We start from the raw sequence: 24,296 nt of genomic DNA, 5'->3' as shown, positions 1-24,296 counted from the left end.
GAGGAGGCGAGACCTTCGTGCTCTCCTAGTCCTGGGCTGCGTGTTACGCGTGACCACCAGCCCTGCTCCAGAAGGCCTGCCAGCCTCGCCCGGGCCCGACCCAGGCTCTCTCCACACCGCCCCCGGGAGCCCCCTGCTCCCACCCGCTCCCTCCGTCCCCGGCTCCGCAGGGCCCCGGAGAAGGCGGGCCGGCGCGCAGGGCGCCAGGCGGCCGCGGCGGGCTCCGCTCGGAGGACGCCCTCGCGCCCAAAGCCCCGGAGCGCCACAGACGCCCCGCCACGGAGGGAAGCGCCACGGGATCCGCGCCGGTGACACGCCACGCGGGTTCTCCACCCGGCTTCGCCCATCCGGGGCCCATCCCGGAGCCCCAGCGGGACACAGGCTGGGAGGACCGGCTCGGCTCGAGGCCACCAAGCCCGGGCATCGCCTCCCGCCCGCCCGCCCCCGCGGGACGCCGGACGCGCCGAAGACCGCCGCACGCGGGCGGCCGCTTCCCGGTGCCGCTGGCCGCCGCAGCCTGGGAAACGCTCCGGCCGCCGGGCCCCTCAGGCGGGGGACAGCGCGGTCCCGCGTCGCCCGCACCTGATGAGCCCCGGCCCCGGAGAGGGCGGCGGGGGCGGAACCGACCCCATGTCCGGGCTCGGGGGCAGGCGCGGGGGGCGAGGCGAGCCGGGCCCGGGACCCGCACCCACCGCACGGGCCCCGGGGCCCGCACCGGGACCCGCACCGGGACCCCCGGCACGAAGCGGCCCCGAGGAGGGCGGCGGCGCGGGCCGGCGCGGGAGTGGGCACCGGCGGCGCGCGCGGGCGGCGGGGCTGCGCCCTCGTCCGCAGACGCGTCCCGCCGGATCCGGGGCTCCGGGGACCGGGTCGGCGGCCCCGAGTCCCGGAAACCCGGCCGCCTCCCCGCCAGCCTCCTCCCGGGGCCCCGGCCTCCCCGCCAGCCTCCTCCCGGGACAGGCCTACCCGCTCCGCGGCCGCGGGCTCCGCTCCCGGCCCGGCCGGCGCGGCCTCCTACCGGCTTCCACTTCAGGGACGCGCCGCCGCCGCCGCCGCCCGCGCGAAACTCGGCTTCCCAGAAGCCGCTGTGGCCGCCGGCCGCGCGCCGCCCAGGCCGCGCCGGGCCCTCCGCTCCCCCTGCCGGCGGGCAGCCATTTCCGACCGGGCTGCGGAGCCGCCGAAGAGCTTCGGGCCGGAAACGCCCGAGGAGCCTCGGCGGCTTTCCGCGCGGGCCCGCGAGGGGCGCGCCGCGCGGCATTGTGGGAGGCGCGGGGTCGCGCCGGCCGCGGGGGCCCCCGGGACCGGGTCTGGACCCCAGGCCGGCCGGGCCGGAGAAGCTGGCCCTCCCCGCTTTCCCTCCCAGGAAAAGGCCCGAGTGCGAGGGCCAGGTGCTTAGCCCGAGAGCCCAGGACCCCGCAAGAACGGCGTGGAAGTCGGGAACGGCCTCGGGGGTGTCGGGCACCCGGGCCCAGGTGCGGGGAGAGGGCGGGCTGGGCGACTCCCATCTTTTAAAGCCTGTAACTGCAATGCCATCTAAGGTCTGTCTCCTTCAAAACACTGAACTTTTCTTTTCTGAAGGCAGGGCTGCTTTCTACCCAGGGTTTCCTCACGGGCGTGGGGAAGGGGGGGTCTTCGCCAGTCCAGGTTGGCGCCCGGCCCCGTGCTTGGGTGGTCCTCCTTCCAGGAGAACCGTGCCCCAGAGATGGCCCCGCAGCTGCTGACCCCGTCCACTCCCCCTTCTTGGCAGAGCCCAGGCCCAGTGCAGCCGAGAGAACAGGGAAGATGGGGGTTGAGCACGCCCTTTGTGAAACCAGACAACAAAGAGCACAGCATCCTGTTTTCCTGGAGCCCCTCCTCATCTCCCCATCTTCTTTGATCCTTCTTCCTTTCCTCCTTTCTAAGATCTTAGTCTCCCCTCACTGCTGCCCCTTCTCCTTGCCCAGCTTTTATGATAAGCAAGCACACTACCAAAAAGTAACTTCTGCCTATTTACTGAGGAAAGTCAGAGGAGTGGGGAGCAAAGTTTGTGGTGAAACTGTTACCCACCTGAGTTCACTTTTCTATTTTGTTTTACAGTTTTCCTCCCAGGCTTTCCTTCAGAAAGAAGGTGTGGTGGTGGCAGACAGGATCCTGGCATGTAGGAGGGCACAGACAGGAAAGAATTTCCAGGTGCTGGTTCACGGCCACACTGACGAGAAGGGACATGCAGATACCTGCTACCTGAGGACTCTGCATCTTACATTTTTGCATAAAGTAACATATTGCTGTGCTTCGTTTTAGCAGTAACCAAGCTTTGGAAACATAATGGACATTCATCTGACACTTCGTGCACCCACAGCCTTCCACAGCTGTCGTCCTGCTCCCCTCCTCCACAGTTTGTGTCCTTTCCTTTTCCTTCTCCAACAGTTTCTCAAGTCCCCCTCCAACTCTTCCTTGCCCTTGGGCAAGGTGTGCCTCATCAGCCATTCGACTCCCTTCATGCCATTTCAGGCAGCCAGGCCCCTTCCTTCCAGTGGAAGTCCAGTCCCTGCTTTCCAAGGCCCTGTAGGTATCATCACAGCGTCGTCATCCTATGAGTGCATGCTTTATGAAAGCCTGATTGCCAGCCAACACACTGCACCCTTTGCAGGCACTGTCATGTTTTAACCTCACTGGGAGGTATTAGCCTCTAGACAGAGAATTGAAACTTCAAGAAAAATAGAGGTGGCTACCTGCTGGCCTGTCATCCTAGCTGCTCTGGAGGCTGAGATCTGAGGACCCTGGTTCAAAGCCAGCCCGGGCAGGGAAGGCCTGGAGTTCCTTATCATCCACTAACCACTGCTCAAAGCCTTGAGTTCAAGCTCCAGGACCAGCGCACGTGCACACACACACACACACACACACACACGTGCGCACATGTGCATGCCCACAAAAGCAGCAGCTGCTAAATAAATCAGGTGCCCAAGAACACACAGTGCAGCCTTGAGTGGATTCCAAGTCCCCCCCCCCCCCCCCCGCTTTTTTTTTTTTTTTACCAGAACAATCCAATTATCCAGAACACTATTTCTCACTTAGTATTTCTCATTGTTAACCATTTCCCCTATTCTTCTAAAACTCTTTCTTTACGCACAAACTCCAAACGTGGCACTCATCCTTGACATCAGTCTTTACACCCACATTCAATTTTTTTCCAAGCTTTAAAGCCTTTAGGGTACTCCTCCATCTTTTTGTAATTCTATACCTACTTGATTGGTTCAAGTCCACTTTACCCTTCCCCTATACTATCAACTCAATAACAAGATTTCTGGCTTGGAAAAACACCAGAAGCCAAGTGTGGTGATATGTATATGCCTGTAAGCCTAGCCTTAGGAGGCTGAGGCTGAGAGGCCTCCATGGGAGAAACCCAAATAAGAGCCAGTCTCTCTCATTCGGCTGCTAGCTTTAAATTCCTAGAAGACAGGCATGATTGTCCCATCTTGGGTCACACACTCATCCCAGACCACTTTGGTTAAGCAGCAGATAAGCCCCGATTGAACATCACAGAGGGCCACACTTGTAAACAGGACTTCTGACCAAAAGACACATCCATGTCCTCACTCAATTGGCCTGTTAAATGCAGAAATGATACAAAAGGGTGGCTGTTTAGAGAAGCTGGTAAACACTTCTTTCACAAGGGAATTGTAGTTGGAGTTGTTGCTGTGAGAGGAATATAAAAGGCACAGTGGTAAAATCATACTAAATAAAATTGTGTTCCACCTGGAATTCATTTTCCAAATGTCAGCAAGATCCTCTTAGCCCTACTAATTATACTAATTACTTACCCTTCCCAAAACTCATACCATCCAGGAGAATGGGGGTTTTGTCTTATAAAGGAGAAATTAAAATAGCCTTCAGTCTTAGAGAGGGAGGTGCCAGTGGTCATTTTCTAAGAGATGGGCACCAGATCAATCACTAAGAAGCCCTGAGTAACCCCATCAACCTTCAAAAGATATAAATCAGGAAAATATCAGCGAATTTAGGTCCGATAAGAACTTGTTTTATCTGTAATGACTTGATTTTAAAAGTTAATGCTGACATCCCCTATTTGAGATCTTTTCTATATATAAATTATTGGGCAGTTTTGTGGTCTATAATTAGAACAGTGCATGACAATTTCTAGATTTGAGTTCCAAGGTCACTCTGTCTCAGCCTATCGGAGCCAAAAGAGACAAAAGGTCACCCCGGGCTCCAAGAACAGCACTCATCACTCTGCTGCGTAGTTCTCTGAAAGTCCTGGCTTTGATGTTACTTTCTTAAAAGGTAGGGCAGTTTAGGTAGTTAGAAAATGGCAAGAACACTTAAGTTATTAACATGAGCTGCACGACAAAGCACATTGTATCACTGTCACAAAAAAAAAAACAAAAAACCTGTAGCCTGGCATTAGTTCATATCTGTAATGCTAGCTACTCAGAAGGCTGAGATGTAAGGATTGCAAGTCAAAGCCAGCCCAAGCAAGAAAGGCTGTGAGACTCTTCTCTAAAAATATGGATACTGGGTCTTAAGTGGTGCCCTCTTGGCATCCTGGTGGATGACAGGGACTTTCAGAATTCTACCTCCCCACCCACAGGTGATAGGCATCTGATTTCCTAGAAGCAGATGGGGCAGAGACTTGGACAACAGGTTTCTGGACCAGCCACAACTATACCATGAACTTGGGAGACTCTGAACTCCCAAGCTCCTATGACCCTGCCCCTAACCCTGACCGTGTTTAGGACCCACCACCTCTGTGGCCATTACACCACGCCTCATGCCTCCTTCTCTTGTCAGGTCACCACAGCGTTCCTCTTCAACTCTACACTAGAGTGGATCTGGTTTGTTGAGATTGTTCGCAGCTCTTCCTTTAACCACTAATTCCCTCATGGCTCAGTTTCCTAACAGTATTAACTGCATTCGAGGTTGCAAGATTTTGGAACATGAGTTCACTTTCTGTTGCTAGCTTTTCTAATAAAGACTCCCAATTCAACTTCTCAAAATGTGGCTTCTCTGTATCTCACAACCAAATTCCCAACATTCTCCCACAGACTACTCAGAAAAAGCTGAAAGTGGCACAGTGGCTCAAGTGATGGAGTGCTAGCCTTGAGCAAAAAGCTCAGGAACAGTGCCCAGGCCCTGAGTTCAAGCCACACACACACACACCTGTAGCTCAGCAGCAATAAAGTACTGGCCAAGCATGCTAAGGTCTTAAATACCAAACTAAGTGTTAAGTGATTACCCTAATTCATAGTATTCTCCACCTTGCCATGTGGCTGTGAAAAATAAACTTCATGTTGGCTTCTGAGACATCTAACCTGTAATGACCAACTAAGGTTTAAAAAGGACTAGTTCAGTGGGGAGCTGGGGCAGACGGACTCAAAGTAGCTATAGTTACCATAGATATCAAATGCCATCAAGCTGGGCACTGGTGGCTCACACCTGTAATCCTAGCTACTCAGAGGCTGAGATCTGAAGATTGTGGTTCAAAGCCAGCCAAAGCAGCAAAGTCCATGAAACTCTTATCTTCAACTAACCACCAGAAAACTGGAAAAGGAGCTGTGGCTAGTCTTTTTTTTTTTTTTTTTTTGGGTCCGGTAGTGGGACCTGAACTCTGGGCCTGGGCGCTGTCCCTCAGCTCTTCAGCTCAAGGCTAGCGCTCTACCACTTGAGCCACAGCGCCACTTCCAGCTTTTTTCTTATGTGGTGCTGAGGAATTGAACCCAGGGCCTCGAGCATGCAAGGCAAGTGCTCTACCACTGAGCCACCTTCCCAGCCCCTGTGGCTAGTCTTGAGCAGTAAAGTTCAAGAGACAGCACCCAAGACATGAGTTCGAGCCCCACAACTGAAAGAAAGCTTGACCCTAGAAATTCTATAGGATGATACACACGCCCCTAAGGCAAATCTGAAGGCATCTAACATTTATTCTAAATAATGTCAGGGAGGAGTAAAGTGGCTCAGGCACCACATGCCCTAACATGGTTGGAAGGACTTCATGTAATAACACAAGAAGTGAAATTAGGCAGAGGGAGGATGGCTGAATTCCAGTGTCACTTCTATACACCCCAGTGACTCCAAACAAATTACCCATAGACACCTTCTGTTTAAAACCACCCATGTGAACAAGGTGCTCCAAGGACAAAATGTCAGAGCTTCTTCGACAACATCAGCTAGCATATTGCTTAACCAACGTGGCTATAAAAATCCAAAGAGCACAATTCCTAAAAGAAATACTATATGCTGTATATATAAGTATGTTTACACACATATCTTGCAAATGTTTCAAGTTTACATATGAAAAAACAATACATTTCTACCAATCAGATGTTTAAAACAAAACTGTGTAGGTTTTGAACCAATTCAGGAAAGCCTGTAACAAGACCTTACTAAAGAGAGAGTTTCCCTTCTCTGTACTGCTACTCAAAAGTCACTCTCAATGTAAATGGTAAGAGTATAGGATTCCAGCTGGGCTCAGTGGCTCACGCCTGTCATCCTAGCTACTCAGAAGGCTGAGATCTGAGGATCACGGATCAAAGCCAGCCCGGGCTGGAAAGTCTCTGAGACTCCTATTTCCAATAAACCTCCAGAAAACCAGAAGTGGTGCTGTGACCAAAGTGGTAGAGCACTAGCCTTGAGCTGAAGAGCTGAGTGACAGCGCCCAGGCCCAGAGTTCAAACCCCACGACTGACCAAAACAAAACAAAAAAGAATATATGATTCTAGTAAGTACCTAAATCTCAGAACAAAATAATCACTGATGCCTCCTCAGTTCAAGCCTCCAGCCTTGCAGATACCATGCCACAGATCAAGATGGAAGCTACTGAATATGTGACCACATTGCTACAAATCCAATTTAGGGAGCTAAAAAACTAACAGTGCAAAGTTCATCTCTAATGGAGAAAGTGCCAAGTATTTTGGTCTCATGCAAAAAAAAAAAAAGATGTGAATAATTATATCATGTATGTTACTGGGAGAAGCATATATTTATTTTTTTATTTATTTTATATTTTATTTATATTTTATTTCATTTAGCAAAAGGATACTTGACATAATTGGTGCAAAAGATGCAAAAATGTTAACTATATATGACATATTAAGTAGTATATGTGAATTATAGTCAGTACATGGGAAAACTTTTAGAAGTTAAAAACATTTATATTCCTTCTACTTACATGTAACTATAGTGAAATGATGCTCCTTTTTACTTCATGTTTTATTTGCCAAAATAATAACATCTAAACATTAGCAGGAACACCAATAGCAAAAACCAACAAATAGTGATGGACACTTGCCACCTCTGGGCCTTCCTGCTCCTGGGCAGGCTTGTATAAAAATTGTTCTCTGTGTGTCAGCTACTTAAAGGTTCTCTTTTTCACTCACCTTGCGCACACACTGTGCATTTCTGCCAGGTGCTGTTATCTCTCAAGACACTTGGCTTCAAATGACAGTGCACGGACCAGGACTGGGTAAGGTTGCCATCGGTCCAGCTCTGTGAGAAACACACAGACCAGCGAGTTTTTAATGAAGGTAAATCTGTTCAATTAAAAGGTGGTTTTTATTCTGTGATTGTGCCCTCTATTTTTTAACTGTCAAATGCACTTTTTGAAATGATGATATTGTGGTGACAGATGGCAACTTTCTCTTTTTCTCCCTTACTTGACAAAAAAGATGGATACATATTTATTTTTGTACACCCTCCCCTGTGTGTGTGTGTGTGTGTGTGTATGTGATGCCTGGGTGCTGTCCCTAAACTGCTTCTTGCACTCTACCACTGGGCCACAGCTCTACTTAATGGCTTTTTGGCAGTTTGTTGGAGATAAGAGTCTCACAGACTCTCCTGCCCAGGCTGGCTTTGAATCATGAGCCTCAGATCTCAGCCTCCAGAATAGCTAGGATTTACAAGCGTGAGCCACCAGCACCAAGCCCCAGCCTCTTTTTTTTTTTTAATATACTGGTCCATTGAATTTGAAAGTCTAGTAACTACCAGTCGGCCCAACTACACTCCTCCTTGGCATTTTAAGAATGGCAACATCCCCGTGTACATACACATACCCACACACACAGGTGTGTGCACACACATGCACACACATCTATGCACACACATGCATGCACGCCAACATGTGCACACACATAAAGACAATGTTACTAAAAACTTTCCAATAGCCAGTCTCTAAAACAGCCCCAGAGGTCCTTTCGCCCTGTACTCACAGCCTCCTGCAGTCCCTGTCCACAGTGTAAGCAAGGGTAGACCAGAACCCAGCAATGAAGGTAGCGTGGCAGGAAGCACCTCAGCTTGCATAGTAATCGCTCTGTCTGCCCCGTGTCACTCACTCTTGGCAAAAGCTCACTGCCTGTCCTGGTTCTCACCACGGGGAGACTCTGGAACTGCGAAACCGAGGCTACCTGCTGACAGCATCTCTGTGAGGCAGGACGCAGCTCCTCCAGGCCCAATCAAGCCGGTAGCCTGGGAGAGACTATGAGCCAGACGCTCAGCTCCGTCACTCCTGAATCTTTAACCTCCAGGAATGGCAAGATGATAAATCTTGGTATTAAAACCACCAGGTTTGAGCTAATTTGTTGTGGGGCAACAGAACACGAATACAACTTCTTTATCCTATTTCAACTGCAAGTTCACCCTCCTCCCACCCGGCCAATAGCACAATGCAGGGCCACCTGGAGTGGATTTATGTCTGGGCTGTAGACAGAAAAGATCAGCAGAGACCACGCTACATTACCGGCTTCAGTTTACTTGACCTGACTTTTCCTCCACCATGGCTCTTTCTACTTTTCTCATATTGACCAGACAACTCAGTAAACGCAATAATCCATCTCTAGCAAGGGAATCAATTCCACAAGTCTGTAGGCTTTGTGAAAGGAATTGTTCTATGTAAATACAGCATTTATGAAATTTTAGGTATCTGGCAAATTTCTGTTGACAGACATCTAAACTCCAGCTGTCCAAATCACTAAGACACAGACCTAACTCAACAGAGGAGCGGATCTCATATTTTACTGAGAAAATAGAAGGAAGCAGACATGACCTCTTTTAAATACCTTTCTACCACCTTCAAGGTCGTAAGGATAAGGGGAAAAAGTTATTTTAGCAGATGCCAGAATCCCTCTTCAGAACACTATTTTATTAAGAAAATTACCTTAGGGCTGGGAATGTGGCTTAGTGGTAGAGTGCTTGCCTTCCATGTATGAAGCCTTGGGTTTGATTCCTCAGTACCACATACACAGAAAAAGCCGCAAGTGGCACTGTGGCTCAAGTGGTAGAGCAAAGCCTTGAGCAAAAGAAGCTCAGGGACAGTGCCTAGGCCCTGAGTTCAAGCTCCAGTACTGGCAAAAATAAAAAAGAAAATTAAACAGAGCACCAATGACTCATGCCTGTAATCCGATCTGAGGATTGTGGTTCAAAGCCAGCCTGGGCAAGAAAGTCAGTGTGTCTCTTATCTCCAATAAACTATCAAAAATCCAAAAGTATAACTGTACTCAAGTGGTAGAGCATTAGCCTTGAGGAGAAAAACAAACAAGGAAACTACCTTAGTGTGACTCTCAAAGTTAGGAAGAATAGAGCACAACATAACCTGTGATACAAAGAGACTGGAAACAGGTATATGAAAGAGAAAAAAACAGAGACATGCATGGTGTAATCCCAGCACTCAGAGCTAAAACAAGGATTATACATTCAAAGACAACCTAGTCTACATAGCAAGACCTGTCTCTAAAACCAAAACAAGTCCAAGAATAGAAAAAGTGACTAAGGAGAGGAGCTCAAGTAATGAAGGAATCGCAGCTTGGAGAAAGAGGTACCGGTGATGGGGATGCTGAAAAATGTTTAAAATAGAGATATCTATTATTAAGTTATTTGTGTTGCTAGGGCTATAAATTTCCCTGTGCCTTCAGTAATACTGTTCCCATGCACAAATGACTCATGCTAGCGATTTGGGGAAAATCCAGTTATTGGGTGAGCATGGAATCAAAGAATGAAAACAGCACTGCGGCTGTTTTGACACCCAAAACCAAGTAAACTGTAAGCCAGGCTCCTAGGAACTCACAGGAACCTGGGACTGAACTTCCCAATGGGAGCAGACAGAGAGGACTAAGCCAGCGTTCCTCAGAAGCTTGCCTCAGCTGACAGCTGCATGCGTCCAACAGCTCTCCTTTCTACTGGGCTGGCCTTTGACAAACAAGATATCCCCACTTCCTTTCTCAAGCTAGGCGTACCATGGTTAAATAGGCTATAATACCCTTTCTTCCAACTTCTCGCTACATTCTACATGTAAAAAAATTGTATTGTCTATCCATGTGTATTGCTTAAAATTTCCAGCTTCAGCCTGGAGGATCGGCTCTTGTTATGGAAAAAGGAGCTGCTTTGAGATAAGGAAGCGTTTGTGAAATGTAAGGTTTTGTCTTAAATTCGTTTTTGTTGTTGTTGTTGTTGTTGTTTGCCTGTCCTGGTGCTTGAACTCCAGGCTTAGGCGCTGTGCTTCTTTGGCTCAAAGCTAGTGCTCTATCTCTTGAGCCACAGTACCACTTCTGGCTTCTTCTGAATAGTTTACTAGAGAAAAGAGTCTCAAAGACTTTCCTGTCTGGGCTGGCTTTGAACCATGATCCTGGGATCTCAGCCTCCTGAGTAGGTAGGATTACAGGCATGAATCATTGGTGCCTGACATATAGATTAGCCCAGGGCCTAGCAAACAGAAAACACTCAGTAATGTTGGTTGCTATCATGTCATCATTCTAGAAAATTCTTCAAAGAATCATCTGCATTCTATGTCACTTTTCTACTGCCATTCACTCTTTTATTATTTCACTCTTTCAGTATTATTTATTATTTAATAGATTAGCATGTGGTAATCTATTAAATTGCTTTTATAAGAGTAATAAGTGGGGGGGGAGGAAGGGGGGATATGGGTGGGTGGGGGTGGGGTATGGGAAGGGCTAGGAAGGAGAAACAAAGGAGGAAGCAACAATGCTTGATAAGAAATGTACTCATTATCTTGCCCATGTAATTGTAACTCCTCTGTACGGTATTTTCATAATAAATTTTTTTTTTTTTTGGGTCCGGTCGTGGGGCCTGAACTCTGGGCCTGGGCGCTGTCTCTCAGCTCTTCAGCTCAAGGCTAGCGCTCTACCACTTGAGCCACAGTGCCACTTCCGGCTTTTTTCTTTTTGCTTATGTGGTGCTGAGGAATCGAACCCAGGGCCTTGAGCATGGAAGGCAAGCGCTCTACCACTGAGCCACCTTCCCAGCCCATAAAATTTTTTTTTTAAAGAGTAATAAGTGACTTTAATTCATGAATCCTAATTAATCTGTGTGTGTGCCAGTCCTGGGGCTTGAACTCAGGGTCTAGTCTCTGTCCCTGAGTGTTTTTGCTCAAGGCTAGTATTCTACCACTTGAGTCATAACTCCATTTCGACTCTTCTGGTAGTTTGGGGTTTCTTTTGGTCCGGTCGTGGGGCCTGAACTCTGGGCCTGGGTGCTGTCCCTCAGCTCTTCAGCTCAAGGCTAGCACTCTACCACTTGAGCCACAGTGCCACTTCTGGCTTTTTTCTTTTTGCTTATGTGGTGCTGAGGAATCGAACCCAGGACCTCATGCATGCAAGGCAAACGCTCTACCACTGAGCCACCTTCCCAGCCCCTCCTCTGGTAGTTCATTGGAGATAAGAGTCTCATGGACTTTCTTGCCCAGGCTGGCTTTAAATCACAGTCCTCAGATTTCAGCCTCCTAAGAAGCTAGGATTACAGGTGTGAGCCACCAGCGCCCTCTCTAATCTTGTCAGGCATCCTTTTGGAACTCTTCTACACAGTAGAACGTCAACAATATTCCCCTTTCTTCTAGTCTTCATCACCAGTCAGTGTAAGAAAATTTCCACCTCCTTGCTCTATCTTCTTTCTCTTCCAAATTGCCCTAGAGCTAGTTTTTCTAGAAAGTAAGTCTGGTATTATCATCAAATCTTTGACATTTTCTCTTTTTCTAAAGAAAAAAATAGCCCCGATTTCTTAACACTCTACATAAAAGTTCCAACTCTTCTAGTCTTTTCTTCCCCAACCTAGCTACCCCCAAATCACTAGAAAGCGAGCAGCTCACCAGCCACTTCATGTACACATTGGTTTGATCTCTGTATAGGCTGATCTCTCCGGTTGGAATTTCCTTTCCTCTACCCACACTCTGTTTAACTGGCAAGAATGTTTGTCCTATAAGACTTAGTTCCAGGCCTGGGAAGGTGGCTCAGTGGTAGAGTGCTTGCCTTGCATGCACGAGGCCCTGGATTCGATTCCTCAGCACCACATAAGCAGAAAAAGCCAGTAGTGGAGCTGTGGCTCAAGTCGTGAGCGCTAGCCTTGAGCTGAAGAGCTGAGGGACAGCGCCCAGGCCCAGAGTTCAGGCCCCACAACTGACAAAAAAAAAAAAGACTTAGTTCCAAAGCTGTCACTCAAAGGGGGACTCCTTAACAAGTTCAGATTTTCACAAAAGCATTCTACCCACCCAAACATGCATGGGACAGGGAAAGGGAAGACAGAAAGATTAAGTTGTGATCTGACAAAAGTTAAAACTTAGGTTAAGGATAATTTGAAATTGGTGAAAAAGTTTCAAGATGCTGTGTAATACTGGCAACTGCTTTGTAAATTTGAACTTCATGCACTCTAACAATGAGGAAACAATCAAACCCAAGTCAAAATAATTTTACTAAATAACTGGTGACAGTCCAAAATGTCAATGTCCTAAAAAATGAAAGGAAGGTACAGGGAGGGAAGGGAAAAGGGAGGCTGGTGAGGCTGAAGTGGGTGTTTTGTTCTGAGGCTGGGTTTCTCTATGTAGCTCAAGCTGGCCTCAAACTGGGGGTCTTTTGCCTTATCCTCCTGAGTGCTAGTTATTACAGCATGTACCACCACACCCAGTTCTCTACTGAATGTTCAATCGGGGGAAAATTGCTGTATACATATTGGAATAAATGGTGAAATTTGAAAATAGACTCCATTATGTAATCATATTTTAGCAATATTGAATTTCCTGGATTTAAGTTACACTGTGTTACGTAAGAGAATGTGACAAACTCATGCTAAAATATTTAAGGGCAAAGGACCATGATTTCTGCAATGCTTCAGATAATAAGGTCTCTCTCAGGATTAAATCTGCCTTTACTGAAAAAAATAAACCTTGGTGAGATAAACTGAAGATAAAACTAGTATTATTTAAAATGTCCATATTAGTGGTTCTGTAGCTCACAATGGTAGAGCACTAGCCTTGAGCAAAAGAGCTCAGGGACAGCGCCCAGGTCCTGAGTTCAAGCCACAAGACTGATCAAAAAAAAAAAAAATTAAAATGTCCATATTACCCAGATCTTCAAACCCCTAACAAATTCCAGTGACATTTGTGATGGGAATGGGAAAGAAATTCTATAATTTATATAAAATACACAAAAGTCCCTGAATAGCCAAAGCAATCATGAAGAAAAAGAACAAAGCCTGCGTAATAAAAACAGCACGGGACTGGCATAAAACAGACAGACCTAGTGCACAGAATAAAAGGCCCAGAAATAAACCCACAGACTTACAGTCAATTAACGTTCAATAGAGTTGCCCAGGACACACAATGGGAAGGGCAGTGTCTTCAATAAATGGGAAAAGTGACCATCTGCATGCAGAAGACACAGTTGGACATCTTAGTCATACCACATTCAAAAACCAGCTCAAAATGGATTAAAGACCTCAATATAGGACCTGAAACTTTAAAACTAATGGAAGGAAAAACATAGGGGAAAAGTTTCTTGACATTGGTTTGGCAATGGCATTTTTGGATATAACCTTAAGTAACAGAGCAAAAAAAGAAATCACGTAGATTATACTAACAAAAGCTTCAGTATAGCAAAAATGATCATCAACAACAACAGCAGCGAAGAGACAACCGTGGAATGGAAAGAACACATCTGGATGAGTAGTGAAGAGTCAAAATCTAGAAGGATCCGGGCGCTGGTGGCTCACGCCTGTAATCTTAGCTACTCAGGAGGCTGAGATCTGAGAATCCCAGTTCAAAGCCAGCCCAGGCAGGAAATTCTGGGAAACTCTTGTCTCCAATTAGCCACCAGAATACTGCAAGTAGCACTGTGGCTCAAGTGGTAGAGCGCTAGTCTTGAACTGAAGAGTTGAGGGACAGCGCCCAGGCCCAGAGTTCAAGACCCACGACCTACAAAAAAAATAATCTAGAAGGAACAAAAATATTCATTAGCAGGAGCTGGGAATGTGGCTCAGGGGTAGAGTGCTTGCCTTGCATGCATGAGGCCCTGGGTTTGATTCCTCAGCACCACATACACAGAAAAAGCTGGAAGTGGGTGCTATGGCTCAAGTGGTAGAGTGCTAGCCTTGAGCTGAAGAGCTCAGAACAGTGCCCAGGCCCAGAGTTCAAGCTCCACGACCAGCAAAAAAAAAAAAAAAAATTCATTAGCAAATAAAACATTGGCCCTATCCAAAAAAAAAAAAAAAAAGTAGGCAAAGGACCTAAACAGATATTGCTCTTTTTTTTTTTTTTTGGGGTCCGGTCGTGGGGCCTGAACTCCGGGCCTGGGCGCTGTCCCTCAGCTCTTCAGCTCAAGGCTAGCGCTCTACCACCTGAGCCACTGCGCCACTTCCGGCTTTTTTTTTTCTTTTTGCTTAGGTGGTGCTGAGGAATCGAACCTAGGGCCTCGGGCATGCAAGGCAAGCGCTCTACCACTGAGCCACCTTCCCAGCCCCGTAAACAGATATTTCTCAAAAGGAAATATATAAACAACAGACAGCCAGATAGCAAAATGTCAACAACCACAATGAGGTACCACTGCCACCTGTCAGAATAGCTAGTATCCAAAAGACGAAAGATAGGAAGTTGCGCTGTGGCTCAAGTGGTAGAACGCTAGCCTTGAGTTGAAGAGCTGAGTGACAGTGCCCAGGCCCAGAGTTCAAGCCCCATGACCGACAGAAAAAAAAACAACAAAAGACAAAAGATGACATTTGCTGAGGATGTGCAGAGAATGGGGCCAGGTGCCCGCTGCTGGGCATGCACGCCAGCACGAGGCCTTCCCAGATTCCCAGCGGTATTGCCCGGATCTCCGGCCTTCCAGTGCCCCTCCTGGTGCTTGCTCTTTTACAAGCCATCCAGAAATTTCTGTTGTCTTGAACTCAGTATGTGGTACACAGCCTTTCAGTTGCTCCCAGCTATTCTCAGGGCTGTTGGTTTTGTATAACTGAACAAAATGAGTTCTGAAGCTTTTCCTGTGTGTCAGAGGGCTCTGAGGAAGCAGCTGTGGTGAGCACAGGAGACACAGCCGTGTTCCTTGCTTTGCCACGACTGCTCTGCCAACGAACAACCTCCCAGGGGACCTGTCAAGTTACCCCGCTGCATGGCTAGCCAGAGGGGGCGCAAACAGTTTTGAGCAATCATGATCAAACGTTGTTTGAAACTTTCCTTTATCCTTGACATGCCTTGTGTTGCAGCAGGTCTATTCACAGCTGCTCATTCATCTGGAGCCAGTCACCGATTTATGGGTCTGAACACGGAAGTTGCCCCGCTGAGGACCTGGGCAGAGACAAAGGCTCACGGGCACCAGGGGAGAGCCAGAAAGGTAAACAGCTGCTCCAGAGATTTAAGGGATCTTTGAAAAATAATAAAAGCAGGGAAGCAATGAGCATTCGTCACCTCCAAAGGGCCCCTTGGGTTTTAAAAAATATACCTCAGAAACTTTTAACTTTGTGATCCTCCCAGGTGCCTTCGTCTTCTTTTGTCCTATAACATCTCCTCCATCAATTTCCTTTTTCTCTCTAGCAATGTCTGCCTCCTTTTCTTAATCTATGAACATACATGCATAACTTTCTTACATCCCCAGAAGTCTCCCACTGCCCTCAAATCCACTCTCTCCTTCCCGCTGAAGCCAGTGGTGAAGAACTTCGTGCATGCTTCCAAACTGTGGTCTGAGGCCAGCAGCCGGCCACTGTGTATCTCAAGTGCAGGCCGCTGATTTCCTGTCTCTGTGGGTGGGTGAGGCTCCAGGGTCTCATGCTGGAGTCTGAAAAGCATCAGCTCCACCATCCAGCCCTCTCCTTTCACTCATCAGTCTCACCTGACTTCCACAGCCACTGCTTATTCCCTGAGGATCTGTTCTGAGCCTTCATTTTCCCCTTTTTCTCTCTCTCTCTAAGTTAACTGAGCCATCTAGAGATTGATTTGTTTTCACATAGGTTAGTCTCTACCTCTGATTCTCAGATTCGTGTCTCCATCCCCAGCCTACTCTGGAATGCCCATTTGTTTATGGATCTTTCTGCCAAAATGCTGCAGGTTTGTAAATTCAACACATCTAAAATGGACTCACTGTATCCAAGAGTCACTCTGCATTTGTGTGTTGAAAATCTGCACGGTGACAACTGCCAGCCCCAGGCCCCTGCCACCCTTGGAGCCAATCATTCCCAGTGTGCTCAGGTCACCTGCTGTCACTCCAGCCCCTACTCCCTGGGGGCCGGTCTGCAGACTAGAATCTCATGGGTACTTCAAGCATCCAGGCTCTCCTCACAGCAGTAGGGAAGGCAGATCTTCTAGGCACCCTTAGGGCCCACTGTCAAATCTATGTCTCCCAAAGCCTGTGACTTCCTTCCTAACAAGTCACAGAATGTCTGACATTTCCAGTCAGCTCCTAGAGGGCTGGCTGGTCCATATTTCAAACAAGCAGACTCTCAGAGGCCTTTCTCACTCGCTGAGCTGCAACCGGAAATGAGGAGCCTCTGCTTAGGGAACCCATGTGAGCAGAGTCACCATCTCACACCCTTGGGGTCCGTTCCCACACAAGCTTCCTGCACTTGTCTGTATCAGTTATAGAATTCAAGTTATTCTTTTGGAGCATGGTGCACTTCCTTAGGGGTTAGGCAGTCCACCTGACTTCCAGAGGCTTGTGGAGCACTATGTCCGTGGTCCGTCTAGAAGCAGAGAGGGGTGTGATGAGGACTGGGGAGGATCAGCTGTGTCTTACAGAACATCTTCCTCAGGAGAGACTATTATAGTTTGGACCTGGAATATTGCCAAAGATTCATGTGTTAAAGGTTTGGAGGGCAAAGCCCGGCACTTGTGGCTCACGCCTATCATCCCAGCTACTCAGAAGGCTGAGATCTGAGGAGCCAGTCTGGGCAGGAAAGTCTGTAAGACTCTTATCTCCAATTAACCACCAGAAGTGGAGCTGTGTCTCAAGTGATAGAGCACTAGCCTTGAGCTGAAGAGCTGAGGGACAGCGCCCAGGCCCAGAGTTCAAGCCTCACGACTGACAAAAAAAGAAAAAAAAAAGGTTTGGAGGGCATTACTGAGAGGTGATTGGCTCCTGAGGGTACTAGCCTCATCAATTCATGGATGAAGTCACAAGTGAATGGCCTATGAGAGCCTACCGGAGGAAGTAGGCTACAGGTTTGAAGGGCGTCTCTCATCCATGCCCCTTAATTCTGTCTGCTTCTTGGAGGAGAGCAGCCTCCTCTAGCACATGCTCCTTCTACCATGATAATCTCACTTCAGGCCCAGAAAGATTTCTACGAATGGAAACCTCTAGAACTGTCTATAGACTACTGGGATGAGACACTTCCCTGGGGGGTGGGTAGGCAAATCCATTCACAACAGGAAGATTTCCTCCACTGATAAAGATGACATCAGAATTTAGGGATTCACAAAGCATCCAATGCTGTATTTTCTCTGTATGAAGAGTCTGTGCCTCACACTGTCATCTCTTCACTAGTGGAACTAGCCATCCGTGTCTTTATGTATAATTATGTTAGAAAGGGAAGAATTTATTCAGAAAAAAGTTCATCCTTAAAATTTTGTTCAGCCAACATTAAGAGGGAAAGGAGGAGAGAGAGATGGGGTGGGGAGGGAGAGAGACGAGGAGAGTTATTATGAGGCACTGATTCACAGTTACAGAGGCTCAGAAGTTCTGTGATCTGCTGTCTATGGCTGGAGACCCAGGAAGGCTGGAGGTACAGCTCAGTTCGCATCTACAGAACCAAGATCTTAGGGGCTCACTGGTCCACATCCCAGCTTGGAGTCCAGAGAAGATGAGATGGGATATCCTCGCTCAAGTAGGCACATAGGAAGCAAAAAAAGGGGTACACTTCTCTTTCATCCATCCTTTGTTCCCCTCAGACACACAATGGATTGAATGATACCCAACTACATTGGGAAGAAGAGCAATCTACTTTATTAAATCCACTAACAAAGTGTTACTCATATCCAGAAACACTCTCACAGAAACATCAGAATAGTGTTTCATCTGGGGACTCCAAGGCCAGTCAAGTAGTCACATAAAACGATCATGAAGACAGACCAGATTAAATTAAGCAAGGTGTTTATTCATGATACAAGGGTGAAAATATCTGCTGATTGGAAGACTATAAACACCAGATGAGTGGTGCTCAAATGTGATCATGCATAAGAATCACCTTCAGGTGACTTGTGTCTTTGTTACTGTGCAGATCTGTGGGCCCACCCTTTGCATTTATGATTGGACAGATTTGGGGTGGGACTTGAGATGTTTTCGTTCTAACAAATTCCCAGGTGATGCTGCTGCTGATGGTGATCAAGGGACTGCCCTTTGAAAACCACTAAATTTAAGAATGTAATTGCCACACCTGACAATTTTTGCCGAGAGACTAATTTGCCCTAAGAAACCACACTGTAAAGAAAGTAAATAATCATTCCAATTATATTCTTCAACCACCTTCACCTTCTCCAGGCTACTTTAAATTAGAAAACACCAGCTCAAGGTTGGAAAAATAGAAGGAACACAGGCTCTGATCCTCTAAATTCTGTTCATCTCTGAAAACCACTGCCACAGAGGCGGAATGAAATCATGCCTGTAACTCCTATTCTTCTGGGGCTCCCTTCTCTTTCCAGAACACATAGAGCAAGAGGTGTGGTACTGTTCGATTTGCTCTCATCCTGTTCCTTCAGATACATTTCCAAATGTCAAAATAAGACAGAGAAGGAAGCATTTGTGACTATTAATTTTTGTCTAGTAACTTTACTGGACTATGGGCTACCCAGACATGTGGTCCAGCGTTAATGTGGATGTGCCTACATGTAAGAGGGTAGAGGAGTGAAGCAGGTAGGTGGTCCCATATTAGCAAGGCCCCAATAGAACAAAGTGCTCAGAGGAAATTCCTCTGCTACAACTAGCACGCTGGCTTGTTCCTGCCTTCAGACTCAGATGGAAACAAACATCAGCTCTTCTGATTCTCATGTCTGCTAACTCTGACTAGAACATACACTACTGCTGTCCTGGGTCCCAAGACCACCCTACTGGCAGACTTTGGCCCTACCCAACCTACATTTGAATGTCAGCCAATTCCTTATAATAAATCTATCTGTCCATCTATCTGTCTGTCTGTCTACCTTTTTCTTCCTTCATTGCTTCTCTATGTAGTTTTGTGTTTACACACACACACACACACATCCTAGTTCAGTATATGTGTATGTATATTTTTTTTCTGGAAAACCCTAACACAACACTGGATAAAAGTCTCCTACATCACCTGTGTCTGCTGTCAGTGCTACCTAAAAATCAGCACTGCTCCTAGTGACTGCTCCCAAAGTCCCTCAGTTGAGGGATCAGCTTCAGGGACTCAATGGTGATGCTTGGAAGTGAAGTCAGGGCTGAGACCTGTAAAATGGGAACGCATGTGCACTGAGACACACTCTGTAACATCTAGGGTAACAATGAATTGCTCTTTTTTATTTCTGCAATTATGGGAAAGCAGAGAAGAGACCATGTCCAAAACAGGAGCAGCATTCAGTCCCTCTGTTGGCCAGGACCCTGGGGTATTTGTGTCCTTTCTCTTGCCTCTTCTGTGTGTACTACTTCAAAAATGACGGAGTTTTCTTCTTTCAGTTTCCCTAATTTTGTACACCACACACGTTTACCCTTTCTCAAACTGCTGAAGGCTTTCAGACATACTTGTAAAGTGGAGAGGTTGTGGAGGACACCTCAGTGAAATAAGATTTAGATAGCATTATGCAGATAACTTGAAGAGAAGCATTTGATAGGCAAGCAAGATCAGATAAGTTGCTTAATGTTAACTCTGCTTTAAGTTCCCATATAAGTAACTGCTGGGGTAATTATGCCAGGAAAAGAAGTATCCAGCTCTGGACTGCTCCCGAGTACGGGGGTGGGAGTGGGGATGTGTTACAATGGCTTTGATACCTGTCACTGCTGGACTAAAATGAGAACATTCTCCTTATACTTACTGCAGTCCAAATTGAAAAGGCTCAGAATATTTTTCTTTTTTCTTTTCTTTTTGTCGGTCCTGGGGCTTGAACTCTGGGCCTAGGTGCTGTCCCTCAGCTCTTCAGTTCAAGGCGAGTACTCAACCACTTGAGCCACAGTGACACTTCTAGTTTTCTGAGTGGTTTACTGAAGAGTCTCATGGACTTTCCTGCCTGGCCTGGCTTTGAACCAGATCCTCAGATCTCAGCCTCCTGAGTAGCTAGGATGACAGGCATGAGCCACCAGTGCCCAGCTTCAGAATATTTTTCTAATTAATGGAGGAACCACAGAGTCCTCAGCAATTCTGATTGATGGGTTCAAAGATTATGGTCTTCTGACAGGGGTATGTGAACGTTTCCCCCCTGGGAGGAGGGCAGCAACCATTATAAGTAGAGACTCCATTTCCAGGTAATCAACATAGCCACTTCCTTGCAACTGCCTGTGATGGTGCGACAGATTGGTCTTCTTCCACTTTACTGCAGAGCACACCTCACACCTATCCTTACCTAGCCAAGCTCATTTCCTTCACCATCAAACCCAAGCTTGAGGACAATAGGGTTTGAGACAAAAAAAACTTCTGTAACTCAGGACATTTCCAGTGCTCCACTTACACTAAAATCAAAGGAGACCTGGTAGCGATGCAAAATGACACAGCAGTAAGAAAAAACAAAAAACAAAAACATGTTTCATGCTGGGGATAAAAGTAATCTGAGCCAGGTGCCGGTGGCTCACACCTGTCATCCTAGCTTCTCAGGAGGCTGAGACCTGAGGATCACAATTCAAAGCCAGCCCAGGCAGGAAAGTCCGAGAGACTCTTATCTCCAATTAACCACTAGAAAACCAGAAGTGGCCCTGTGCCTCAAAGTGATAGAGTGCTCACCTTGAGCTGAAGAGCTAAGGGACAGTGTCCAGGCCCAGAGTTCCAGCCCCATGACCAACCAAAAAAAAAAGTAATCTGATGAACAGATCTCTATAGAATTGAATTTTTGGTTCAGAATGAGTTCAAAGGATTGTTACAACAAAAAACAAAATGTCCTCCACTTCTGTGTCGGTCTGTTCTCTGTGGCTGTACAAAATATCTGAGTCTGGGCAATACATGCAGAAGGTAAGATTACTGAGCTCAGAGTTTTAGAAGCTGAACTCCACGATCAAGCAGCCTCTCAGTGAAGCCTCCTGCAAGGACTTCCAGCCACATCGCAGGACGCGGAGGGCATGGCGGGTACATGTGTGAGGAAGGCTCACGGGGCAAGACAGGAAGTCAGAGGGATTCCGGGATTGGATCCCTTTTTGTAAATAACAACTTGCTTTTGCAGGAACCAAAGTTCCACAAGAACTCTGAGTTATTTGTATAATGTGTTATACTATATATATATATATATATATATATAATTTATATCATTTATATCATTTATAGCCTTGCACAAATATGCTTACATGTGTCCATTTACATAAACTAAATATACATATATTCACATGAAAGCTTTACATTCAGGTTATGTGTATATATTCCAAATATATATATGAATTCACATACACATCTATACACATTTGTGCACATTTATATTTGTGCTAAGGTGTGATGTCATATGTAAGCACAAGCATACTGTGTGTGATAAATCTCAGAAGCCTGGGGACTGGGAAGGTGGCTCAGTGGTAGAGCGCTTGCCTTGCATGCATGAGGCCCTGGGTTCAATGCCTCAGCACCACATAAGCAAAAAAAAAAAAAAAAAAAGCTGGAAGTGGCTCTGGGGCTCAGGTGGTAGAGCGCTAGCCTTGAGCTGAAGAGCTGAGGGACAGCACCCAGGCCCAGAGTCCAGGCCCACGACCGGATCCCAAAAAAAAAAAAGAAAAAAAAAAACCTCAGAAGCCTGTATAACACATACATGTTTAGAGGTATTCAATAACTTTACTTTTAAAAGACAGTATTATTACAATATTTTGTAAATGATATCCTTTACAACATTCAAGCTTACCATACAAGTTAAATGCACATTGCTAATGTACGCAGCGTTCCAAGCTTCTAGGAACAAGCAAGCCCAAGGGGTGACAGAACCAGCCCCCATGCGGGAGCTGGAGCGGGAGCAGACCCGCGTGGCAACTGAGACAGCAAAGCAACAGTGAGTGCACTTTTGCTCCCAGGATGTAAGCAATCTGAACAGCAGATACGAAGCCGTTCCAAGCAGCTTTGTCCTCCTGCCGACTGTGGCCCGCGCAGGCACAGGTAGAGGAACAGAAGTGACCCGACAGGCATGTGATGAGACTGTGGCTCACGCCGGGCCAGCACTGACAGAGCAGATCCAGGCAGACACTGCAAGTCAGTGGCTGTGCTCGAGGCCCAAGTCAAGGTACCCTTCTCCTCAGCCATGACCACTGCACTTGAAATAGGGGCTCCCAATAGCTGTACTTCGTGGGGAGAAAACATTCAGTGAATTCTTATCATGAAGGTTGAATGGCTGTTTCTCCCAGTGAACCAATAGTGAAACTAAAGCACCCGTAGTGCTGGTGAGGCACTGTGTTAGGTAATTCTACATAGAGACAACTCAAAAGCAGTACAACAGGGCAGTGCGCACAGCTCAATTCATAGAGTGCTTCCAGTAGGTGCAAGTCAAATGCTAGTACTAGAAGAACGAAAAATGAAAACGGCAGGAAATGCTTGACCACTGCTCTCAATAAATTTCTCATGATGAGGACAATAGCCACGTGAAACACCCAGACAAATGCAAGGCGGCATATGAAAAGTACGGAATACTCCCCCAAGGGAAGAAGTATTTTCATACTCTCCTAGAGAAAGTATAAGCTGTCACAGCCAAGTGTGGAGGGAACGTAGCCACAAAAATCAAAATCACAAATGAATATTGTGTGTGTGTATGCGTGCATGTATATGCACTACTGGGATTTGAACTCAGAACCTCTTACTTGTACTCTTCCGCTTGAACCTTTTCGCTGGTTATTTTGGAGATGAAGTCTAGTGAACTTTTTGCCTAGGCTGGCCTCAAATGTTGGCCTTCCAGATTTCAGCCTCCTGAGCAGCTAGGAGTACAGGCATGAGCCACCGGGGCCCTGCTGAGTATTACTTTGGGCCCAGAAGCTGACTTCCAGGAATTTATCCTTCAGTCATATTTAAGACTAAAGTATTCAAAACAATTTGCGGCAATTACAGCAAATAACAAGAGATGGAAGGAATTCCAGTACCTCAAATGGGGACTGGTTAGGAATACTGCTACGAGCTGCTGACATGGTGGTGCTCTCCTACAGTCCCACCTGCTGAGATATGAAGGCAGGAGGACCTCAATCTCCAAGCCAGCCTGGGCGAAGTTAGTGAGACCCTATCTCAAAAACAAAATACCAGGAAAAGGATGGGGGCATGGCTCATAGAGCACTGGCCTAGCATGCGAGAAGGCCCCGGGTTCAATCCTTAGTACTACAAAACAAGATCTAAATAATGTATGTAAGGTGTTTCCATGTGCTCACAGGGAGCATAGAAAACCTGCATATCCTTTCATCTTTATCAATAAACGCCACGAACACACACAGCCCCAAAAGCTGATCTGGTAACCTACAGTGGCGCATGGAAGGGGTTATGGGTAAAACATGTGCTATCCTTTCAAAACTCGTGTTGACATGCAATCCCCATTTTGAGACAGAAGAGGTGGAACGGGACCATTGGGGCTCCGTCAGCACACATGGGGTGATCCGTGTGATTAGCAGATGAGTGGATCGTGGGCTAAGGGCTTGATCTGCTGGGCTCCCCACTGCCCTCTGCCAGGAAGCTGGGGGTCGGCTTTCCTCACCAGTTACTAGAACTTCCAGCAGTTGGCCCTCGTTCCTACTGGGCAAGGGGAAATGGGGAGGGGAAGGTCGATGAAGTAACTTCTGTGAAAGGAGAAATGAAGCCAGGGATGTCAATGGAGCCCAGGATGGATGCATGGCCGGCTGCCAGGTCAAGCTAAGGACCTCCCCAGATCACGCCAGGGCCAATGACAGACAACGAGTCCAAGTTGTGCAATAATGGTGGTGGTTGCTTTTCTGGTCTTTACACTT

The 24,296-nt window shown here is 47.1% G+C and overlaps 1 protein-coding gene across 5 annotated transcripts in view; it reads right to left on the bottom strand.

Annotated features, from left to right (window-relative positions):
• The window catches only part of Extl3 (exostosin like glycosyltransferase 3), a 68,885-nt gene that overhangs the window by 32,966 nt on the left and 11,623 nt on the right, over positions 1–24,296 (bottom strand). For 3 of the 5 annotated variants that reach the window (XM_042699830.1, XM_042699831.1, XM_042699835.1), the window contains exon 1: positions 967–1,070. The exons of 1 other annotated variant lie outside the window; for it this stretch is intronic. The gene's annotated coding sequence lies outside the window, so the exon portion shown is untranslated. Of the gene's footprint in view, positions 1–966; positions 1,071–24,296 lie in introns of those variants that run through there. One more of the 5 variants, XM_042699834.1, reaches the window with a different exon arrangement.

Source organism: Dipodomys spectabilis, unplaced genomic scaffold (genome assembly GCF_019054845.1).
Source record: "Dipodomys spectabilis isolate Male_0828 unplaced genomic scaffold, ASM1905484v1 ptg000263l, whole genome shotgun sequence".
Classification (NCBI taxonomy): domain Eukaryota; kingdom Metazoa; phylum Chordata; class Mammalia; order Rodentia; family Heteromyidae; genus Dipodomys; species Dipodomys spectabilis.
Note: the sequence above shows the minus strand (reverse complement) of the source record. Positions and strands in the feature narration are given on the sequence as shown.